The 7815-nt window shown below is 41.6% G+C and overlaps 1 non-coding gene across 1 annotated transcript; it reads right to left on the reverse strand.

The window, feature by feature from the left end:
- Positions 1-6992: 6992 nt before the first annotated feature.
- Positions 6993-7075, reverse strand: TRNAL-CAG (transfer RNA leucine (anticodon CAG)). The gene has a single exon. It is a non-coding gene; the product is annotated as a tRNA-Leu (tRNA).
- Positions 7076-7815: the final 740 nt, after the last annotated feature.

Genomic DNA, 7815 nt, shown 5'->3' on the forward strand with positions numbered 1-7815 from the left:
AGGGACAATTTAAATTAAAAAGCTTAGAGCTGCCTCCACCACAGGGGGGCTCTCTCGACCCACCAGCGGACAGGCACCAGTATTGGGAGAGGGGGGCTGGCCGTCAGGGTTCACCGCGGCTCTGGCACAAACCCGGCGACACGGAGGTGGCACGGGCAGGAGCGGACTGGCCGTCTCGGCTTCTCACTTTTTGGATTTTAGAAGGGCATGACATGCCTATATCTGTGTCTCCCCCTCCTTTTACTCCTCCACCTCTTTTCTTTTCGCATGACTATATGTACTTGTCACTTTTCCATGTGTTAGTTGTGTCTTCTGAGCAGTTTGTCAGCTTTTGGACACCTTTGAAGGTGTTTTCTATGTGTTTCTATGTGTTTTTGTTTGCCTGCCATTGGTTTTAACGGTGTTCGAAGGTGTTCGACGAACAGTTCGACGAACAGTTCGGCGAACACACGGGTGTTCGACGAACCGAACCGAACTCGAACACTACGGGGGTGGCTCAACACTAGTCTCCACCAACAGGAATTACAGTTTGGGAATGAGGGTCTACATTATGGTCAGAACCTTCTGCGTCTGGTCCTGGATCCGACTCATAAAGATTCTGGGCATCAGTGCAGATCATTTCCTCGTCTGGATTCACAGAAGTGCTGGAGTCGACCTCTGATTCCCAGGCTATAGTATGAGTAAACAGCTCTGCAGACTCAACCATCTTTTCTACCTCATACTCAGACGGACAGCTGGAGATTTGGGAGCTGTGAGGAAGCAAGTGCGATTGGGGTGACACCTTTGAGGACTGGAGTATTTGTGATGTTGAAGTTGATGTGGAGGAGAGCCCACTTAAAGGAGCACTTGATATCCGTTGCAGCACCTGCTGTTTTTGTGCCTCATCTGGAATTTGTAGCGATTGGCGTGGCCGTAAGAAAGGGATCTTATCACATTGTCCGCTAAAAGAAGTAGACATTTTAGTTTGGCTGGAAGATGGTCTTTCTTCTGCAGATGTTACTGTTGCTTTTACACCTACCCCACGGACACAACCTTTTTTCCCCTTCCCAACACGCCTATTCCCCTTTCCACCAGCAGCAGGCCTTTTTCCACTCATTTTGGTGGTTAACTAATTCACAACTGTGGAGTTGTTTGCACAAAAAAACAATGGATGGGAACCGAGCAGAGCTGAGTGGCCAAACTGTGGTATTAGGCCAAAACTACTGGATGGGTTAGATGCAGAAAAAAATTATATTCAATTTGCAACCAGATGGAGGTCAGTATAGATGGACTAATAGAACTAGTCCGACACACAGCTAGAAGCCCAAATATTTTTTCAGAGGTAGATGCAGAAAAAAATTGTATTCAGTTTGCAACCTGATGGAGGTCAGTATAGATGGACTAATAGAACAAGTCCTACACACAGCTAGAAGCCCAAATATTTTTTCAGAGGTAGATGCAGAAAAAAATTAGTTTTAATTTGCAGCCTGATGGAGGTCAGTATAGATGGACTAATAGAGAATGTCCCACACACTGCTAGAAGGCCAAATATTTTTTCAGAGCTAGATGCAGACAAAAAATTATTTTTAATTTGCAACCTGATGGAGGTCAGTATAGATGGACTAATAGAGAAAGTCCCACACACTGCTAGAAGGCCAATATTTTTTCAGAGCTAGATGCAGATAAAAATTATTTTTAATTTGCAACCTGATGGAGGTCAGTATAGATGGACTAATAGAACAAGACCCACACACAGCTAGAAGCCCAAATATTTTTTCAGAGGTAGATGCAGAAAAAAATTATATTCAGTTTGCAACCTGATGGAGGTCTGTATAGGTGGATTAATAGAACAAGTCCCACACACAGCTAGAAGCCCAATATTTTTTCAGAGGTAGATGCAGAAAAAAAATATATTCAGTTTGCAACCTGATGGAGGTCAGTATAGATGGACTAATAGAGAAAGTCCCACACACTGCTAGAAGGCCAAGTATTTTTTCAGAGCTAGATGCAGACAAAAAATTATTTTTAATTTGCAACCTGATGGAGGTCAGTATAGATGGACTAATAGAGAAAGTCCCACACACTGCTAGAAGGCCAAATATTTTTTCAGAGCTAGATGCAGACAAAAAATTATTTTGAATTTGCAACCTGATGGAGGTCAGTATAGATGGACTAATAGAGAAAGTCCCACACACTGCTAGAAGGCCAAATATTTTTTCAGAGCTAGATGCAGACAAAAAATTATTTTGAATTTGCAACCTGATGGAGGTCAGTATAGATGGACTAATAGAGAAAGTCCCACACACTGCTAGAAGGCCAAATATTTTTTCAGAGCTAGATGCAGATAAAAAATATTTTTAATTTGCAACCTGATGGAGGTCAGTGTTAGAACCTTGCTCTTAGGTTTTTTTTTTTTCCTTTGCTGGTCACATGACCTTGTTGGCCTATTTAATCCTGCTCCGCCCTTCTGGCTTTGCTGGACTTCATTGTATTTCTACTTTCTAGCTAGCCTGTGCTCTGTATCTAACTCTGTTAGTTTGCTTGGTCTACGGACCTCTATGTTCTATATATTTTGTTTGTTCGTTTGTCTGCTACTATTTCTGTTAGGAGGTGTCCCATATTCCTCCCAGTCCTTAGTACTTGTAGGGATTCCTTCCCCACATCTATAGGTCTCCCTACAGACTAGCTTAGGACTTTAGCAGGTCTGATCGCAGGATCAGGTTCCCTGTTACATCGTAGGGATTCAGCTGAGTTCTATCGTAGGGACAGATCTCCTCTCTTTCCTTAGCTCTGGTAGCAGAACATAACAGTAAGTCCAGCCAGCAAATTCTCTAAGGAAAGATTTTTCTGTTCCATCATGGTGTCGGTTCAGGATTTGGCTCATCGCCTGCAGGGACTCTCTCTGGAGGTGGCCGAGCTCCGTCAGCACGTGAGTAACTGTCCTGGAGCACATTTCTTGGAGCCTAAGGTATGTTTGCCGGATTTATTTTTTGGTGAACACCGAGAATTTTTTTCATTTAAAAATGCTTGCTTATTGTATTTTCGTTTGAGACCCAAGTCCTCTGGGGATGAATCCCAGCGCATAGGGTTCATAATGTCACTTTTGCACAAAGAGCCTCAGGAGTGGGCTTTTTCTTTGCAACCTAGTGATACATGCTTCAGATCAGTGGATAGTTTTTCTTCTGCTTTGGGACTATTATATGATGATCCTGACTGTGTCGCATCAGCTGAGACTGAGTTGAGACGTTTGAAACAGGGATCAGGTAATGTGGAAAAATATTGTACTCATTTCCGTCGTTGGTCTACTCAAACAGGGTGGAATGATTCTGCTCTGAAAAGTCTATTTCTTGCTGGGCTCAATGAAAGGGTTAAAGACCTGCTAATTGCTTATCCTACACCTGAAGATTTGCAACAGGCTATGCAATTAGCTATACGGGTGGATAGGAGACTGCGTGCAAGGGTTAATGAGAGCAAATCCTCTGCTATGTCAGTTTCTGGTTATGAGAATGTGTGTACTAACAGTGGTGAATCGATGGAGATTGGAGTGATGGCACCTCGCTCTCAAGAAAAACACCATCGATTTTCTGAAGGCTTGTGTTTCTATTGCGGAAAATCTGGTCATTTAATTAAAGACTGTGAGCTTCGTATGAAGAAATAAAAAAAAAGCTGTTGTATCGGATTGTGACGCCTCTGCCTCTGTTCCTCCAGTGGTGGAGGATGGGGAATATGAAATTTCTCGCATCCTTAACTCTAGACGGTATAGAGGTAGTTTGCAGTATCTTGTGGCCTGGAAAGGTTTCGGTCCCGAGGATAACTCTTGGGTGAGGTCGGATGATGTTTCCACGTCCAGACTTATCAGAGCGTTTCACAGGAGATTTCCTGATAAGCCTGGTCCTAGGGGATCCGGAGGATCCTCTTAGAAGGGGGGGTACTGTTAGAACCTTGCTCTTAGGTTTTTTTTTTTTCCTTTGCTGGTCACATGACCTTGTTGGCCTATTTAATCCTGCTCCGCCCTTCTGGCTTTGCTGGACTTCATTGTATTTCTACTTTCTAGCTAGCCTGTGCTCTGTATCTAACTCTGTTAGTTTGCTTGGTCTACGGACCTCTATGTTCTATATATTTTGTTTGTTCGTTTGTCTGCTACTATTTCTGTTAGGAGGTGTCCCATATTCCTCCCAGTCCTTAGTACTTGTAGGGATTCCTTCCCCACATCTATAGGTCTCCGTACAGACTAGCTTAGGACTTTAGCAGGTCTGATCGCAGGATCAGGTTCCCTGTTACATCGTAGGGATTCAGCTGAGTTCTATCGTAGGGACAGATCTCCTCTCTTTCCTTAGCTCTGGTAGCAGAACATAACAGTCAGTATAGATGGACTAATAGAGAAAGTCCCACACACTGCTAGAAGGCCAAATATTTTTTCAGAGCTAGATGCAGAAAAAAAATATATTCAGTTTGCAACCTGATGGAGGTCAGTATAGATGGACTAATAGAGTAAGTCCCACACACTGCTAGAAGGCCAAATATTTTTTCAGAGCTAGATGCAGACAAAAAATTATTTTTAATTTGCAACCTGATGGAGGTCAGTATAGATGGACTAATAGAGTAAGTCCCACACACTGCTAGAAGGCCAAATATTTTTTCAGAGCTAGATGCAGACAAAAAATTATTTTGAATTTGCAACCTGATGGAGGTCAGTATAGATGGACTAATAGAGAAAGTCCCACACACTGCTAGAAGGCCAAATATTTTTTCAGAGCTTTATGCAGAAAAAAATTATATTCAGTTTGCAACCTGATGGAGGTCAGTATAGATGGACTAATTGAACAAGTCCCACACACAGCTAGAAGGCCAAATATTTTTTCAGAGGTAGATGCAGATAAAAATTATTTTTAATTTGCAGCCTGATGGAGGTCAGTATAGATGGACTAATAGAGAAAGTCCCACACACTGCTAGAAGGCCAAGTATTTTTTCAGAGCTAGATGCCGATATAAATTATTTTTAATTTGCAACCTGATGGAGGTCAGTATAGATGGACTAATAGAGAAAGTCCCACACACTGCTAGAAGGCCAAATATTTTTTCAGAGCTAGATGCAGATATAAATTATTTTTAATTTGCAACCTGATAGAGGTCAGTATAGATGGACTAATAGAGAAAGTCACACACACTGCTAGAAGGCCAAATATTTTTTCAGAGCTAGATGCAGAAAAAAATTATATTCAGTTTGCAACCTGATGGAGGTCAGTATAGATGGACTAATAGAACAAGTCCCACACACAGCTAGAAGCCCAAATATTTTTTCAGAGGTAGATGCAGATAAAAATTATTTTTAATTTGCAACCTGATGGAGGTCAGTATAGATGGACTAATAGAGAAAGTCCCACACACTGCTAGAAGGCCAAATATTTTTTCAGAGCTAGATGCAGACAAAAAATTATTTTGAATTTGCAGCGTGATGGAGGTCAGTATAGATGGACTAATAGAACAAGTCCCACACACTGCTAGAAGGCCAAATATTTTTTCAGAGCTAGATGCAGAAAAAAATTATATTCAGTTTGCAACCTGATGGAGGTCAGTATAGATGGACTAATAGAACAAGTCCCACACACTGCTAGAAGCCCAAATATTTTTTCAGAGCTAGATGCAGAAAAAAATTATATTCAATTTGCAACCTGATGGAGGTCAGTATAGATGGACTAATAGAATGATGCTATGCCCAAAAGATTTTACTTCACTAGGTGCAGTAAAAAAATTGGTATTCTATACACAGGTGGTATATCTTGCAACACAGATAGGCTACTCCACTGACTAACACACTCTGCAATAGGCCAAAAAGGATTAGCTTTGCTAGATTCAGCCAAATGCTCTGAAAAAAACTTGCACAGCACTGGCACAGACCTGCCTGGCAAAAACTGATAGGAACTGATGTAACCTAGTCCTGAAAAGGACTGCAATTACAATTAGTCTTTACTCCCACAATCTATCTATTTAAGAGCACAGACCTGCCTGATAAAAGTCGTAGGAAATGCTGTAACCTAGTCCTTTAAAGGACTGCAATCACAACTATTCCCTACTCCCAAGCTATCTGTAGATTTGTGCGAAAATTGGCTTGAAATTAACAAGGTATAGCGCACACAGCAACAGCGGTGCCGTCTAACACGCAGCTGCAGCAGTGAGAAAATGGTGGCGACGGGGAAAATGGCTTGGTCTTATAGGGCAAGGACATGTGACACACACTGCCAGTGACACAAGCCCTTGCTTGTGTGAAAAAAAGCACTTCGCTCATTGTGTGCGCTGCTGATAGGCTGACAGATTGCACCTCCCCACTGTAAATGCGGGAAAGAGAAAAAAAAATGGAGATCTTCATTGTTCCTGCAGAGATCCATCCCCTGCCCCTCCCCCCACCCCGCTGTACACTCAAACTGCGTATTAACATTAATTTTCATCATTACTGAGAAAAAATCCAGTTATCATTTTGGTGCACGAACAGTTATCGAACATAACCTCAAACAGCCGAATTTTTCTCAAATCGTTCGTGTTCGCCGAACGGCTCGAACACCGCCCAAAACAGATCGAAATTGAGATTGGCGAACAGTTCGAGTAGAACAACGCTCATCTATACTTACTGGTAATTCGGTTTCTAGGAATCTTCCACGACAGCACCTTAGGAGGTTCACTCTCTGCCCTAATAGGGACAGAGAACACATAGAGATGAAATTGTCCCTCCCATTTTCCTATCCACAGTATTTTTCCGATGCCAAAGCAACAACTAACATATGCACAAAGAAACTATTTGATGTTCCCAGAAGTCTTTTTTGAAAGCACAAATTCAGGACATTTAAGATTTGCCTCAAGGACCCCAAGGAATACTGCCAAAGTGCCAACGTTGAGAATTGGTTTTGCTAAGCCCCATCACTTTTAGTTTTCGATTTGAGATTGCCACCAATAGAGCGGACCCCCAACTAATCAGTAACAGGAGTGAAGCAGTAAAATTTCTTGAAAGAAAATTCTAATGTCAGAAGTGGGATTCGAACCCACGCCTCCAGGAGACACTGCGACCTGAACGCAGCGCCTTAGACCGCTTGGCCATCCTGACTTCTTCTGACTTTTGTAATTTAACTCTTTCTAAGCTAAGCAATAGAAAGATGAGCAGTACTTGTGATGAAAGGAAATATGCCATGATTTCTTTTATTTTAATATTGATTTGTAACCTATTAGTTACAGCCAATTTTGAGCTTCATGACCAAGCACCGTTTTTTAAATCTGACATTTATCAATTTATGTGGCAATAACACTGGAATGCTTAACATATCCCCGTGATTCTGATAGTGTTATTTTGTAAGACATTGTAGTTTATATTAATGGTAAATTTAGGTCAATATATATTTAGTTTTTCTTGTGAAAATATCTAAAGTTGCACAATTTCATTGAAATGCGGTGATGCCCCATATGTCTTCAGAAACTACTGTTTGGTCACACAGCAGGGCTTTGAAAGTAAGAGCGCTATTTGGGTTTTGGGAATGCAGATTTTGCAAAAATATTTTGAGGGTGACATTTGCGGAGTTCCAAAAGTACCAAAACAGCAGAAACCCCTCCAAAGTGATCCCATTTTATAAATTACTCCTCACAATGAATTCATCAACACCAGCAATTACTATTATTGTCCAACATGTGTTTTCACTCTGCAACATCCAGAATTGCAAATAAGCCAGTTTAGTGCCCAGCTTGCGCTAATGGAGACAAGCACCCCATACATTTTAAGTGGGCTCTCCTCGCTAGAGAAATGCCAAATCTGTGGATTCTTTGTCTTACCATTAACGTAGAGACCCCTATTTT

Source organism: Phyllobates terribilis, unplaced genomic scaffold (assembly GCF_046119375.1).
Source record: "Phyllobates terribilis strain yellow unplaced genomic scaffold, ASM4611937v1 Scaffold_12__6_contigs__length_324123572, whole genome shotgun sequence".
Lineage (NCBI taxonomy): Eukaryota > Metazoa > Chordata > Amphibia > Anura > Dendrobatidae > Phyllobates > Phyllobates terribilis.